The sequence below is a fragment of the Bidens hawaiensis genome, unplaced genomic scaffold (genome assembly GCF_021521415.1).
Source record: "Bidens hawaiensis isolate Kalapana, Puna unplaced genomic scaffold, B.hawaiensis_p1.1 tig00014903_1, whole genome shotgun sequence".
Taxonomy (NCBI): Eukaryota; Viridiplantae; Streptophyta; class Magnoliopsida; order Asterales; family Asteraceae; genus Bidens; species Bidens hawaiensis.
In genome coordinates this window covers 437,314-454,672 of record NW_027492321.1, presented here as the reverse complement: position 1 = coordinate 454,672, position 17,359 = coordinate 437,314, and the positions used below count along the sequence as shown (strand labels likewise).

General features: G+C 33.0%; 1 long non-coding RNA gene and 1 pseudogene across 1 annotated transcript; both read right to left on the bottom strand.

Annotated features, from left to right (window-relative positions):
• Nucleotides 1–2,173: 2,173 nt before the first annotated feature.
• On the bottom strand, nt 2,174–3,075 carry LOC143548072 (uncharacterized). Its single transcript, XR_013137881.1, has 3 exons — nt 2,974–3,075; nt 2,351–2,492; nt 2,174–2,266 (listed from the first exon to the last, which is right to left on the bottom strand). It is a non-coding gene; the product is annotated as an uncharacterized LOC143548072 (long non-coding RNA).
• An 8,294-nt stretch (nt 3,076–11,369) lies between these two features.
• LOC143548073 (serine carboxypeptidase-like 50 pseudogene) lies at nt 11,370–13,448 on the bottom strand (annotated as a pseudogene).
• Between the last annotated feature and the right edge of the window lie 3,911 nt (nt 13,449–17,359).

Genomic DNA, 17,359 nt, shown 5'->3' with positions numbered 1-17,359 from the left:
AACCGGAAATGACCCTTGCGCTATATTTAACAAGTTTCATGGAATTGTATGATTTTTATGTATTATATCAAACTTGTGTGAACTCACCAACTATTCATTTAATTGACTTTATTTTAAATATTTGTTACATGAACGGTTATTAGAGAATGGATGAACTTGGAAGAAAACACTAGAACTTATGGTATTTTAAATAAATGAACAAGATGTTTAATTATTCCTATTTTTTCCTTGTATGTCCTTATGTCAATCTTTGTGTATTCGATGCTTAAATTAATTAATAGTAATATTGTCACTTAATAGTGTTACATGTGTTTTGAGCAATCTGTACGTCACTTTTAAGCGTTTCCGCTTAAGCCGGGTTGATAGTTTGGTACAAGTCAACTACATTTAGGTCAAAATTTTTAACGGCTCAAAAATGGGAAATGTAAGTATTTTTAAAGTTTGAGAATGCAAATAGATTTATCGTCAAATTTGTTACGGGTTCAAAGTGTTGACTTGAAAATGTCAAATGGATGAAAGTTAGAATATTAAACATGATCCGGGTTTCAAATTTATTTTCAATGGAATTTTTTGATATAATCAAAAGGTTTGGGATATGGCAAATTGACTATCTTTCCCTTGACTGTTAAAATTTAAGAAAAGATTGCAAACAATTATGAAATGTCACCTCAGGCATATCAATGCTTCTAACTTTTATCAAATTTGAAATATTTGTGACAACATTAAATTTTCCTTCAATGGTGATCAGAATGCTATATGAGAAGCATGTCATGCAAAACTATGCTCAAATGAAGCAAAATGTTCAAAAATTGAACGAGTTAACATGTTATATTTTATGTTGTTATCATGATAAAGTAGAGAAGCCTCTTGAAACTTATCAAATCCTTTTCACGGTATAGATCAGAAAAGCATAGTTCTTGAAGAACACATGTCTTTACAATTTAATGTTCTCATTTCCTTCAGTGAGTAATAAATTGATAAATATATAATAAAGGTAACGTTCCTTCTATATTTAGGTTAGGTGGTTATAACTACTATCGTATGAGAAGTCTTATTTCCGAAATTAATTCATAACCAAAATTCTTTCAATTATACATATATGACAATGAAAATGAAATTTTCAATAGATATAGCGTTATCGTGTACCTTTTTGGACGTGCATTTTTTTAGTAAGTTCATTTAAAAAAAAATCATTTTATGATATAAATAAAATTAATTTATGTACACATAGTATAGATACAAGCATAGATGCAATATATTTTTTCATATACGTTATGTAATTATTTGTTTTACCTGCAATTTTATAATATGGAATATTCCGCGTGCGACACGGGCTCTAACTAAAGCTACATATATATATGTTAGATGTGAGATTTATGTTGTTCTTAAACCGTCACAATGCTAGCCCTACTATTTTGAATACGTTTAGTACAACTCCTAGAAGCCTTATCAGTTACACCTGTTATGACACACGCCTTTCTTTGAGTCTTCCATCTTCACCCCCTCTTTCTCTGTCTCTGTCAACATTTATGTTCAAATTCTGTAGGACACAAAGAAAGACGTCTTTGGCGGCAGCGCCTTCGTTGCTTCTCTATCGGTGAGTTCTGCTCCAGAGGTTTTCTATTAAATTTTCGTCTCTTGCTGTTTCTTGATTTTGTGTTTCTAATTGCTTAATCTTAGTGTTGATTCTTCATCATATATGAATTTCATGCAATTGTCTGTTTCGCTTATTTTTGTGCTTCATACGTCCTTTGTAATAGATCTACTGAATGTGTTTCATTTGGGGCTTAACTGATCTGATATGTCTCTTAGGGTTAGATTTTTTGATTGGAACACTTTGATATGAGGATTACTTGATTATGGTTACGGGTATTTGTTTTACAGTACTTGGTTGATTTGGATTAATTGTTTTGCTGAATGTAGTTGATTTGACATGCTTATAAGAGATTTTACCTTATCTACTATTATAATACTAGTAGGAAACCCGCGCGATGCAGCGGGATTCGAAATGACTTGCCTACAACAATATAAGGAAAACACAAGTATTCAATGTGCATATATAAATATGTTTAGATATCATTTAAAAAAAAGATCAATCAGTCATTCTTTTACAAAAAATTGTCATGTTTACATACACGTACATATTAGAACAAAAAAGCATGCCACAAAGTGACAAAACTATGAGCACCCAACTGAACCCTAAAGAAGTTGAAAGAACACCATTAACTTTTAATGGTTCACCATTTGACCAATGAAATTGAAAACACTGCATATGATGAGAAAAATATTAAACAAATAAATAAATAGAGTCAGAGTTACTTAGAAAAACGAATAAAAAAGATGAACTTACCTTTAAGCCTGGCCTCTATTTCTTTCTTATCAGTTGGTGTTCATTCAGTCTTGTGACAAGAGGGAATACTACCATACGAATCTTGCATTCGGCAAACTCATGACTATGACAACTGAAAGCTCTATCCAAACCATAACAGATCCTGCTTATAGGAAATGTATTCGAACAATTGACCTTCGGCCGGTTTTTTGCACAAAAATAAACAAACATAAACAAACGAATATAAATAAATGAGCATAAATAATAGAGCATATAATAAATGAACTTAAACAGACATTCACGAACATTTTGAGCTAGACAGCATAAAAAACCCGGTTCAGCTCGGATTTAAACGAACCAAACCCGAACACACAATGGCTCGGCTCATTTACAGCCCTAGCCCCGTTTACTAAAAACAATAACCCATACACACTAATAAAAAATGGTTACTTGACCCTTTGCCTATTTACCAAAATCATTTGAAGACTTAATTTCCATCATGTACGAGAATAACATCATTTTTTAAATTGAAAAATTACATCACAATATTTTAAAATTTTCAACTTTTAGTAAAAAATACTTAAAAAGAGTACTTCAAATATTAACAAAAGTCGAATAATATAATGATTTTTTATGAAACTGACCTGATAGGTCTCCTTTCGTGCACTTCCTTGGCAGGTGATTGCTGTAAATCAAAATGCGGTAAATCACATCATATGCAATATGTTTATAGCACCCATCAACCTAAAACCAAACAAATAAGTGGTTACCTAATCAATAAATATTGTTATTTGATAACAAATTTTCATAACCAAACTAGTTACCCTGCCAACTGGATTCAGTCCATGAGGTGATCCGTGGTGGTTCAGTGGCTAGAGCAAGTGCACCTAGTGTGTCCGTGATTCACACACATAAGCTAAACCCCACCAGACGAAACTGCTACAACAACGTTAATCACCAGACCTGCAACATTCACAGTGTGTTGTAACTTAATAAATCTCTGAAGATTGGCATGAACAGATCTTTTGGATCGGACCACATGTCTTATAATATGAGAACAACAAATAAATATAATAACAAACACATACAACATATAAGCAAAAAATTAACAAAAAATACCTTGACAACTGAAGCAAGGTTATCAGCTAGATGATAATATCATTGCTTTCTTTCGCAACTTCAGTTCCTTATATACCTATAGCGGGACCAAAATCAGCCTACAATAAAAAACAACAAATTATATTTATATTAGTGTAATAATATAAAATGTCAGACATTAGCATAACTGTCTAACGGAGATATGTGAAAGGTAGTGCAGTGTACAGTTGTACAAAACAAGTTTATTTGAAAATAAAAGGTTCGGGTTATAAACTAAACCGTATGGATCTAGTAGAAAACCGGTTCGGATTATAAACCAGTTTAGGAAGAAATATGTTCGATCCTAACAAATCAATTCAGATAAAAACTGGTTTGAGACAAATGAAACATTTTTTTCTTCTTATTTTACAAATCGGGTCGGGCCCAAAACCGGTTCAGTGAATGCGATTACGCACTGGTATATGAACCTACAGGTTGAGTAGGGTGCAAAATGGTTTTGCACAAACTGAACTTTTTGTTGAAGTGAGGCAGTTAGAAACCGGTTTACCAGGCGCATACCTGCTTTTTTTGTGCATCTCTAGTTGAATGTGCCACAATTCTTAAACTTGGAACCACCAAATAGACCCTTTATTACTTCGTTTCTTCATATCTGCATCAAAACATAAAGTAACAAAAATTTAAGTTAATATTATTAATATTAATAATACTTTAATAAAATAATAAGCACAAAGTATACCATGAATGGTTGAATGCATAGTTTGCTTCAAAATATGAAAATGCATAAGGTTTGGAGGATATCTTCACACTACACAGGTGATCGTTTGCTTTTAGCAACCACGTCTCTGAAACTAAGTTACATTGCCACGCCGGCTCTAGTTACATCAACAAAACATTGGTCCTTTAGGGGAGGTAAGATTCGAACCTCAATAGATGCCAGTTGTGTGTTGGTTTAAATCCCAAATTCCTTAGCATAAGGATCTTATCCATACACATTGTGTCTACTATTATGCAAATTGTAAGCACAACATAGGTGCAAGCATTAGCAAATAGATTGACATTGCCACTAAAACAACATATTAAAACAAAAAATAAAGACCTTGATAATTTTGCCCTCTGTTTAACCTCTTCAAGTACCTTTGACCCTCTAATAAGTCTGTAACAAAAAAAAAAGAATATATATATATATCAATAGAGTTAAGTAAAATAAGTCAGAAAAGCTAGTTCAAATATCGAGCTCAAGCATTATATAAAAAGATCATTTTGGCTTGTTGAGCCTCGATTATTCATGTAAATTATAGAGTTTCAACTATTTTAAAGTTATAGTATTAACTTCACACTGCCTTGCCGAGCTCGAGCCAAGCTTTGGCTCGTTTAAAATACTGCTACAAGCTGAAGTTGAGTTTAGGTTCGTTAAAGACTTTTCTCAACATATAAAAATAATAATAATGAGTATAAAACTATAAATTAATTAATAAATAATAAATGAGCCAAGCTCGAGCTTGAAAAGACAACTTATGAGCTGAGCTTGAGCTTTACAAAAAGGACTTGGAAAGGGAAAAGCTCGAACCTAGTTAAGCTCACCCATAACTTCGTATGATGATGCAAAAACATATCCATGTTTTCTGAATATAGTCATTATATTTTACAAACTTAACATCTAAACATTAAAAACCATATATCACTATATCAGATGTTATGCAAATTAGATCAATCAATTCATAGCAGGTTAATCAGTTAAATTGCTACAAGTTTATATTTTGGAGGATATTAACCATATCGAAAAGTAATTCAAATAAAAACAATTCACCATTTCTATCACAATAAATCAAAACCTAACAAAATTATATAAAATAAACCTTTGGAGAAGGCGCATGATCAGGATCAAGCACGTCCCAGACCAATCGAGGTCGTTTCCATCAGGTAACACAAAGTATAATATTGAGATCTGGAAAATGTTTTGTTCAACTCGACGGTTAGAGATTTATCATGAGAGAAATAAATAAGGTAGAAACCAATAACACCCTTACTGATTAGACTCAAGAATGTTGCATGATGAAGCAGGTGAACCACCCGCCAATGTCGAACAGTTTAACTCCTCCGACCAAATCCATAAGAGAACACAGTCACATACCTGTAACAATGGATAATCGAGGGAGACAGAGAGAGGTGGAGAAATGGCAGTGGTTTTTGAGAAGCAAGAAAAAAAGAATAATTAGCAAATAAATAATAATAACAATTAAGCAAAGTTTTCCCCAATTTGGGGAAATCATAACATCTTCTTGATAATCGAATTATAGGCATCCCAAATCTTCCTGATAAAACATCGATGGTGAATTGTAACTAAATCAAATAGAACATGAATGTTAGGGATGATTCTAACCTGATTTAGGGCTTCAATCGCAGTAAAGAAGTGAGTTATCGATGAAGGGCATATTCAAAATGGAGGACTTGACGGTTGTGTAGGATGATGGTTTGAAAAGGAGAAACTGATTTTATCTACAAAGTGGAGGGAACGGTTTGACATTTTTGGCTTATGGGTAGCATATAATTTTTATTACAAAAGTGCTTTATTAACTTGTACATTAATGCTCCATTGAGTTGTACATTATAATCTACAACTCGATATTGAGTAAATTTTATATCGGAACGCTGACAAAAATAAACACGTCGAAACAGTAAATTCGGTTTTATTTAAAACATAGTATATCAAAAGATACAGAAAGAACAAGAATTTTAAATAAAATTGTCAAATACATGGGTAAAGATGAGGGGTCGAATTTGTAATTATATTTTAAATTTACAAAAGTTGGGTAAACTTGAGGGGGACATATTGTAACTATATTGTGAAAGAATGGATGACTAAAAGACACAAATGCCCCTAAAACTTATCTTTTCTATGCATTATATGTTGTACTTTATGAATCACAATTTATACCTCTTAACTTTTAAGAGGTTATTCACTCCCTCTTTATATATAGTAGAGATATATAAAAATGTAATTGTGCCACGTGTCCTCTTTTTAGACCTCTTCCAATTGAACCGCCTTATTTTTGAAACACTGCTGGAATTAACCTCCGTAACTTATGCATCCTAATTTTCCAATCACAAACTTACCTAATTTCCTTTTCTACGCATCGTTCTTCTGTTTATTAGGTTAGGGTTCATAGGGGTTTTCCAATGTTGGCATTATTATTTGGCTTCTCTAAATTCCCCTGCTAAAACTTGTGAAGGTAAGCCATGTGTCTTACAATCAACTGAAACGATTCTGAATCTAGAATCAACACATTTGTCACTGCTCGATTTGATTAGGTATGTTTTTTTTAATCTTCAATCGTATTTTAAAGCCTTAAATCTCCTACTATGAATCAATCCATCTGACAGGGGAATCATCAGCGACGATATCCAATAAATGATTCGAATAGTATGAACCCTAAGTCTTTGATTTCAATTTAATGTTAGGTATAAACATAAAATCGTTTTGTGTTCATGTGTATTTTTAACCATAAATATTACAGTTTGATTTGTCTTAAAAACATAAATATGTACAATTAAAGTGGTAATGATTTCTTCATCAGTTGTTGTGGATGGTTGAGGCTGCATATTCATCGAATGGCAGATCCAAGGTGGAAGCGACCGGTGTTGGGGTTTAAGTTAGTGATCATGTGGTATTGAGTAAATAAGTACGATTCTATTTGTGAGCAAAATATTTCAAATAATATAATCAATGGAGACATCTCATTTTTTTATTTTTTATTTCTTGTCAAATTAAGGAGTTTATGTGTGTGTGTCAGATTATCTGATTTTGATATTTGTTGCAGAATCATCATATTACTATGGAACATGGAAGTTTCATTGTTGTTCAAGGCTACCAATGTGACTAATGGCTTACTGATAAATCCATCAGCAAATCATTATGTAGCTTGAGACACATTAACACATAGGTATTTTCATCTTTCATTATTCTTTATCACAATTAGGTAATCATAATTAATGTATGAATGATGAATCTTCTGTTTAGTATGGCAAGGGACTGCTTCAATCGTTTATCTTAACTGACTATTTTATTATTAAACATATAGGGTGATTGCTATTTAGTATATACAAATTTGATTTTTATGTTTTAATAATACAAAACCTGGGGAGTTTATTTTGGTGGAAATCTGGCTCCAAAGTTTAGAATGTGTGCACACCAATTTATAGTTGTCATCACTATTGTTTTCCGTTCTTTATGAAATGTATTCACAGTTTGAATCATACCCCCCATGAGTTATTTTTATGTAGAGTGAAACCACAAAACCAGGCTGATTGCTTTCACATTTGAACATCTAAAATGCAATGAGTTGTCATCAAGTGAAACTTATAATCCCTGTTGAATTTGGTTGGAGGGATGGTGTTGGTGCTAAGGATTGTTCTAATTTTGCAACAAAAAAAAATGTGTCGTTAGATGTAAGCATATTTATCTGTGCATCGACAAGACACTCCATTTTTAATATTGGCATTTCAAAGGCTGGTAGTATGCTTTTAGTACTAATATTTATAAATTGGCCAAGGTTTTCTCAAAATACTTAAGTTTCATGTAACTTATCAAACTGTGTTATAGACTTGCAGGTATCCTATCAAAAGGTCATTGTAGACACTAATGCATGTTATGTATGATGCATCTAGAGTTAGACTCCATGACTGAAGTAAGACATTGTTACAATAATTACATTTTTAATCATAGCTAATTAGCGACCATATTCTTCGATAATTGTATGAATTGTCTCTATTTATTAGCTAACTAGTTTGAGGCCCGTCTATTGCACGGGTAATTGATGAAAAGTTTGTACTTTAACCATTAAGTGAAATATAGTTAACAAAACGATCATATATTTTATACAGTTACAATTTACATTAAAATTACAAAAGTTACATAACTAAAATTACAAAAATATGTTACAAATAAGTAAAATAGTCATTGTACTCTACATGTGTGATTGTATTGGTTGGTATACATTGTTTATCGCAAATCAAAATTTCTAGTCCATGTCTGCTTATAACTCTTGATAAGGTAACGTATAGGTATACTTATAACTCTTGATATAGCAATGCATAATTGTTTGTGACAAATAAGATTCTTCAAGTACATACAACCATAGATAAATGATAATATATCAATGAAACTAACAAATAAAAATATCCATATACATAAAATATCATACTTTTTAATCAATTAATATATATAATGTCATTTGAGATCATGTGCCCATGTTTATCCCAAAAACATGATTATCAAAAAAACCAAATTACCTGAACTTTGATGATATAGTAATCCTTATAATTTTTAGAATTTGAAATTGATTTACCATGATAAATTTGGTGTCATTAATATTCTGTGTATGAAAAATTTTTAATTGATTTTATATTTTACAACTAACAATTGTATAATCAAGCAAAATATAAAACCGGAAATTAAAATATAACAAAATGATTTTTTTTCATTTCATATTAATAGAAAATGGCAAAGACATACTAACATTAAAGTCATGTTCAAATAAAAGTGATTATTCTTAGTTAGCATAATAATAGAAGATTTAAAGTTACATAAAGTGAATGTAGTAATTCTTATTTATAATAGTTGAATAATTGGATATAGAATGTTTAGATTTTGAATACTAATCCCCTGTTATTAGTTAATATTATGGGAGTTGTCGGAATATTAAATTAATCGATATATATTTTAAAAACTTATAGAAAAAAAACAAAGATTTCAAATTTGTTGGAAGCATGGTAAATGACTTTTAACCGGATCAACTATTTTTTCAAATTCATGTGACAAATATATGTTCTGAAGCATTTTGGTCTAAATTATAAAAGAAAATATTGAAAACTAAATATTGATTTTCTTATTGCTAAAACCATTTATACTACACAAGAAAATCATATAAATAAATGACATATACTTCATATAGTAAATTGGTATACATAAGATTATAATTATAATATTCAACTTCAATAATTTAATACTAAACGCCAAGATATATATAATAGATATTCTCTATGTTTGCAATATTTATACAAAATGCTTGGAGAAAATTAAGAAAATACACATTTTCCCGAGTTCAAATGCATATGAGAAGATTTTAAATCCAATTTTGAAACCAATATTATATAAAAAATTATGCATTGTTGCTTGAATCCCAGTTTAAAAAACAATTTGTAGTTTACCATACAAATCCTAATTCTTCGACAATGATGCACCTTTATTTATTTTAATTTGTAATTACCTATGACTTTAAAACTATATTCTAACAAACCTGCAACGTCAATTTTAATATTCCTTATTTCTTATTTCACCATTAATGTTAATGAATGAATCGATTAGGATTACATATAATAAAAACAAACTTGAATTCATATATTGACATGGTTTAAAAGATAAAGACCATATATTGAAATAAGTGAAAAATGTGAGGAGGGCTATGAGAGTGACAAGTGGCAAAAATAGGTAGTCTTTTATTAGAATAGATAGATTATGTTTGCTATTATGGTAGCAAAATTGAATATTGATAAAGTAGTGACACCATTGAAAAGTTTAAAGAATAATCTTTCCAGATTATAAGTTGTCTATTGCTAAGACACTAACTGATAATTGTAATTGTACCCTTATGTAAAAAGTAACCTTTTTATTTTTTACCTTTTTTAAGTATAAATCTTTTAAAATGGCTAGAATCATATAATCTGATGATGTAAGGGAAAATGACCATTTTATCCTTATGTCAAAGTAACTATTTTTTATCTTCTCATAGTGTAAGAGAAAATGATCAAAATCATATAATTTTATGTTGCAAGAGAAAATTAACCATTTTACATTGATTTTATAGCATTAGATAGATTTGGAATTGCTGATTGCAGGGGGGATGTTTGGATTGATTGTGGCACTTATGATGAAACCATCAGCGCAACATGCTTTATTTAGCCCAAAGTGGATATCGTAAGGCATTCAAGTAATTTGTTGGCTCATGCTGTTCATAATCTCCAAAAGTTTGTTGTATTAAAATGAAATTATGTGAATTGTCATTTCCAATCTTCAAAGTGACGAGCCATTGCTCTTATGGCATTCATTTATAATGACACAATTATGAAAACGAACTATTGTTGTGATTTAATCGTATTTAAAAGCAAGGATTATTATATGTAATTTTTATTTTCCATCCCGTGTAATACACGGGTTTCTAACCTAGTACCTAATAAATAATAATAAAGATCTGCATTAAGCATATACATATATATATATATATATATATATATATATATATATATATATATATATATATATATCGATTGGGTATGATGTCGCTGCTAATTTTGTGAACAAAAGGTTGTGCACACACTTTTACTTTACGTTTGTTGCTTCAACGGGGTTTTTTAAATTTTTATTTGTTTCTAATTAAATGAGATTGTAATGTATTTTCATGTAAATAACACCTAGCTTGTAGATATATAACCCTATTAAATATTTGTTAATCATCTCCTTTTGCTAATTTACGTTGTTGTCTTCCATTATTGCAGCATTTGATTTGTTGCCTACTTTTTTCCATTGATTGTTGCTGTCAGTCGACGTGTGTTGGTGGCGATTTCTGTTCCATTTCGTTTGGTGTGTTGTTTGCCTCATCAAATACTTTGTGTGTTCTTTTAAGAAGTCGATTTCTTGGGTGCCCATGTCGATAATTATATGATAGGCCATGTCTGTATTTTAACTAACGACTTACACTCTATAATCTATTGATAATTAGATAATAGATATCATAAATTGCTCTTTTAATTGACTTCAATTTCTCGAAATGGCCACTATTAGCATAATAAGTTCCCCTAATACGGTGCATTCATTAAGTGTTCACTGAATTTCTCTCCTTAATACATATATATGCTCAAATTTTAAATTTCAATATATTTTCATTAGATATGCAAGGGGAGTCAACAGTTGCTACTATAGCCAACATCAACCCGCCTTTGCCAGACGTTGAACACTGCATATACATGTACTAATAATTTGAATTACAATAATCACATACTTACACGACCAAAGTTTACATTTTACAGTCACATACACAAATACTAAGAACACACAAACTTTTACGACATAGTCATAGAAATAGCACCCACAGTTACAGTCAGACATCAAAATCCAACAATCACACTTGGAGACCTCATGTCAAAACAAGCAAACCACAAGATGTGGGTGGACATGCAAAATTCAGCTTTTAAACGAACGAAGGAATTAAAGTTTGTATGAATGTTTATATTGATAGTGTGGCGTACTTTGTGGACTTGCGACATTCAATTACAGACGATTGGTATTCTTGGAACAAAGTTGATGTATGCGTTGTTATCAAAATGTACTCTCGCCGCAGTGCGCCAGGGGCAAAATTCTACTTCAAATTATGACCAAAACAACCAACTTAATTACAACAAAGTCCTAACTAACATGATGCTTCACAGTTATTTATATATATAGTGCTTGTGAACCACATCTTAAACATTGGCATTGAACCTATCAAACAAGAAAGTATACAATTGATTCATAATACAACAATGACAATCATAGAGATCAACATGTGTGATAGTTTCTTTGAACTAGCAATTTGCAAGACTACTACAACGACAGTTTCAAAGATCATGAGAAAGACTTTGAACATTCTTATTACCAAACAAACCTCTATCAAGAACCCAATCCTCAATCATGGCTTGCGAGTTAACCGCCTGATCAGTTGGCACAAAATGACCCGCCCCCAACACCACCACATGGCTCAAATTATCCGACTTCTGCACATAACCAGCAAGAACATTATTCACGCTCCAAACTCTCCGTTCAGCTTCCAAAAACTTACCAAGCCCCTCCCACTTCATCTTCCTCACCCAAGACTCAACCGACACAACACCGTCTCTCAAATCACACTGACCTTGATACAACAATAACTTAGTATTCTTAACAACATACTCTACCATGTACCTAACACTCTTCATCACATCCGCGTGCAATGCTGCCCCGACCACATCACTACATTCCTCATAAACCATCGATTCGTTAACTCCCAACGCCTTTTTAACCTCGGGGTCTTTCAAAAACTCCTCTACCCAATCAGAACGATAAGGACTCTGCCTCCTAAAGTCATACAAAGTCGCTAAACCCGTCACCGTTCTAAGATAGTTCAAGACTTTGTTTCTTGCATCAGTAGCTTCACTCCAATTACCATCATTAGTTAACTTTATAGCCTCAAGTTGAAGTTTTTCCATTTGGGTTTTCTGGTTCTCATTTATTAAACCAAGATTGTAATTATGCAAAGCATGAGTGCCTACTTGAATCGCCGGATCGGTCAACCCGTTTCCAATAGCTAACCCAAATAAATTTACCCGTTCAGAAACGGGTAAACTCGGGTTTCTTTTAAGAATATAGTACCCGATTGCTGGAACATATTTTCCAGCGTAACTCTCGCCCGTGATGTAAATAGGGCGAGAGTTAAACAACGGGTCTAAAGCGATAAACTTCCTTATCGCGATAAACAAATGCTTCGCTACGGTTTCTTGGTCCCGGGGAATCTCTTCGGGTGTGGAAGCGATACTAAAACCGGCTCCAATCGGGTTGTCAAGAAACAATAAGCCAAATATCCGGTTCCAAGAGCCGGGATTGGGTTCAAGAGTTAAAGAAGCCGTAACTCGCCACGGGCCGAGTTCGTAGAAGTTTCCGGTCATGGAGGAGCAGCCAGGGCCTCCTTGAAGCCAGATGACAAGTGGGGTGTAAGAGAGTGAAGTGTCGGTGGTGTTTTGGGCTTCATAAAAGGCGTAGAAAATGGTGGAACCGGTGGTGGAATTGACTGTGAGGTAGCCGGATTTGGTGGGTTGAGCTTGTTTTGGGAGTGTGGAGGCTGATGATAAGTGGAAGAGGAGGGTGAGAGTGAGGATGAGTAGCGGTTTGATGGGCATTGACTCCATTGGAGTGAGGTGTTTTGAGTTGAGGTTGATCGGTTTGTTGTTTAGTAATGATACAGAAAGTAAAAAATACAAAGCCTGCAGTTATAACACTGTGTTAAGACTTAGTAGGAAAAAACAGAAAAACACGGATATGGATAACAAATTAAGGAGAATTATAACTCGTGAGGTCCAGTTAGTAAAGGGGTAAGAATCTGTTTTTTAATTGTAATGATGTAGGGACTACAAACTGGGCTCACGGTATCTTTTTTTATTATTTTTTTTATAATTAAACTAAACAAATAAAAACCAATTTATCTAAATAATTAAATAAAAATGTATTAAAATTGAAAAAAAATAAAAAAAAATACATAAAACTAAAAAAAACACACCAATAATAAAAATAAATTATAATAAAAAAACACACCACAAAAAAAATACATATAAAAATACTAATCCATTCGTCTTCGTCCTCGTCCTCATCCTTCTCTTCGTCCTCGTCCTCGTCTTCGTCCTCGTCTTTGACTTCAACGGAACGATTATCCCACACGTGTTGAATCAAATCCGCCTTCAGTTGGTTATGTATCTCACTTGATGTGAGCTGGTGAATGTTATACGTTCGTTGGTCTTGAGGGAACTGTTCTGGAACGCTTCCTGGTATATAGTGTTGACATATTGCTTTTCCCTCGTCTTCTAAAATCATATTATGTAATATGATGCACGTATACATGGCATCGCTCATTTTTGCCATCGACTATACACAACATGGGTTTTTTTCACATAATGCCAACGTTTTTTTAGAACCCCGAAACACCTATCAATATCCTTTCGCGCGAACTATTGCTTCTTCTTAAAATACTCTCTTTTTTCTTCGATCGGGTCTTGAAACGTTTTGACGATGATCGAGTACTCTGAATATATCCTATCTCCCAAATAGTATCCATGACGATAGAAGGTATCGTTGGCATAAAACGGTAAGACCGGTAGGCTACGGTTGATGTAATACTCTAGCACGGGTGACGCGTTGAGAACGTTTATGTCGTTGTTGGACCCGACTGAGCCAAAGTTGGCTGACAAAATCGAGAAGTCGTGTGAACAAATGGCTTGAAGACTAATCGGTGGCACTCCATGGTCACCACGAGTGTATTGACCTCGCCATGCGGTTGGACAGTTGGACCACTCCCAATGCATGCAATCTATACTCTCGATCATGACTGGAAAAGAATGTTTGCTTTCGTGTACATCGTATATGCGAGCCAGGTCGTTTTAAGTTGGAATCCTCAGATAACGAAGAGAGTGTAATTGTATTATTCCTATACAAATAAATTATTATAAAATATTTATATTATAAACAATAACTAATACAAACAATTTAAATTTTACCGATGCAAAAATTCTCCAACGCATCTCGTCGTTTTCTCAGCCATCACTCGTTGTTGATGTCGGTAGTGTTGTCGTATGCGAGGAGGCGTAGAGCCGCAGTACACTTTTGGATGGCGGAGAATCCTAAATATCCTCTTGCGTCGAGTTTCTGTTGAAAATACTCATACTCCCACTCCAAATCTCCCACGATGCGCAAAAATAAACGCTTAGACATCCGAAAACGACGTCGAAACATAACGTCATTAAATGTAGGTATGTCGTTGAAGTAGTCCTGCATCAAACGATCGTTCCCTTGGTTACGATCCCGAAGGATATATGACCGACTACGTGGAGACAAATAGCTAGTAGAGCCGGACACTATATTATTGGCGACGGCCCGAACAGCGTTCGTGACCTCTAAATGATCCTCCACCGCTCTTCGATGAATCTGATGAATTCTTTGACTCTCCCTGATTAGTTGATCCCAAATCTCGGCAGAATTCGTGGAATATGGGGAACCCAATTTGTTCGAAGAAGTATTAAATGATGAAAATGGTTGGTATTTATGTTTGAGTTTGTGTATGATATGGTTAAATATGTTAAGTTTTTAATTTAATTTTTTTTATTTGACTGTTTTCCAACGGTTATATTAATTATTATATTGTTTTTTTTCCTTCTACCAGGCGACAAGAGCCTCTCGCCCCTGCCCCTTATCGCCCTAAAATCGTCGGGGGGGGGGGGGGGTGTTCTCCCCTAAAATCGCCCCATTCGCTTCCCACATTTCGCCCTCTACGTTAAGCCTTAAGGGAAACTAGAAGAACGTGTTTGTGTGTATATATATATCTTGTTATTAGGATGCGGTTGTAGTGGTTGTTAATTGATGAGAGAGAAAATGTTATTGTTCATTGTTAAATCTTGAGAAACACTTTTCATCCTTGGTCGTTTTTAATATTTTTTTTTATAAGTGGTTGTGAGTGAATGAGAAAGAAAATGTGATGATAATGTGTAAAAAAATATTGTCACACCCCGACCATAGGCGGCAGAACATGCCGAGGTGTAACGATTGCCCATAAGCGCATGACACTATTTAAAGCGAAAATATTTAACAAACTCATTTCATTTCACAACATCGATAATGTCACATACAATATTCATAAGGTAGTCACAACAAAATATAGCAAATCAAATATTGTTCATTTTTGCTAATATCCTAAAGGTCTCGATGTCGTTTCCTTCAACTCCACAATCAACCTAGATGCAAACTTGTAATATTTCATAAAATAAAGTTTGTCAACACAAAGGTTGGTGAGCAATTCATAAGTTTGAGCATATGATTATACAGTAAGAAAAGCCACACAATTTGTATACGAAACAATAAATAAAAGCAATAACTTGGATAAATAGATAAAATTGCTAATAGAATTACGTTAGTGACACCTTGGTATAAGGGGATGCCAAATAGTCTAGGATTTTATAGTTATCGTTAATTGCACGTTAACGACACCTTTCTAAAGGGATGCCAAATAGACTAGGATTATAGATCCACCAACCGAAAGCGATAAACACATAGGCATATAATCATAGAACACCAAATCGAGCAATTATTTAAGTAAAGTATACAACAACGTTTGTGGGTTAAGATTCACGTATAAAGCATTTAGTTGAATAAGTATGAAATGTCACCCCAAAACAAAAGATAGAAAACGGGGTATGAAATTACTCACGTTCAAGTAATAACTTGAAAGATAATAATTTGGAGATTTGCCGGAACGACGAGTTTAACGTACAAAGCCTAAATAGAAGAAAGTCTTGGATTAAAAGGTTGTCTTGAAGGTTTTTAATAAAGTACATGTTGAGAAAAGTAAACAATTAAAGTTCAGGGTTTAAAATATAACTATTTAAGAATTTATAATAATAACCCTTTAAAATGTAAGTTTGCTCGAAACCGGGTTAAAATATCTAACCTTAGTATTTACTTAACCTATGTTAACTAATAAGGTGGGAAAAATGTAAAAGTGCAAATTCCTTTGGGATAAAGATACTAAAACGGGTCTTTAACGAGTGTTCGGGTTGTTGGTTCGGGTCTTGATAATTGGTCAAACCCAAAGTCAACTTTCCAAAATAATGAATATTATGAGATAACTAAATAAAATTTAATATGACTTAACCAAGTATGTATTTCTATTGTTTTAGAACTAACAACGCACGTTAAGCGAGTGTTCAGTTTTGTTGGTCCAAACTATGTTCTGAGATCAAGTTGGATCCAACAATTCCAAGTACTTAAGAAAATAATTAAAATCAGTTTCTAAACTATTTTAAAGAAATATACAAGTCTTGATAGCTAAACACACTTGTGTGTCTTAAGTGAGTAAAAATCAGATTGGTTCGGTTACCATCTCACAACAAGTTCATAGATGGTTTCCACATGCCCAAATAACCAAGAACTTGTATAATAATGTAGAAATGAAAATACTTAAGTTTTACAACCAAAAAGTTAACAACAAAGTCTTTAAACAAAAGTTCGGTTTGGTTCGGCTTCTATCTCACAACAAGTTCATAGATGGTTTCCACATGCCCAAATAACCAAGAACTTGTAAATATGGCAAACAAACTAAAATGAGC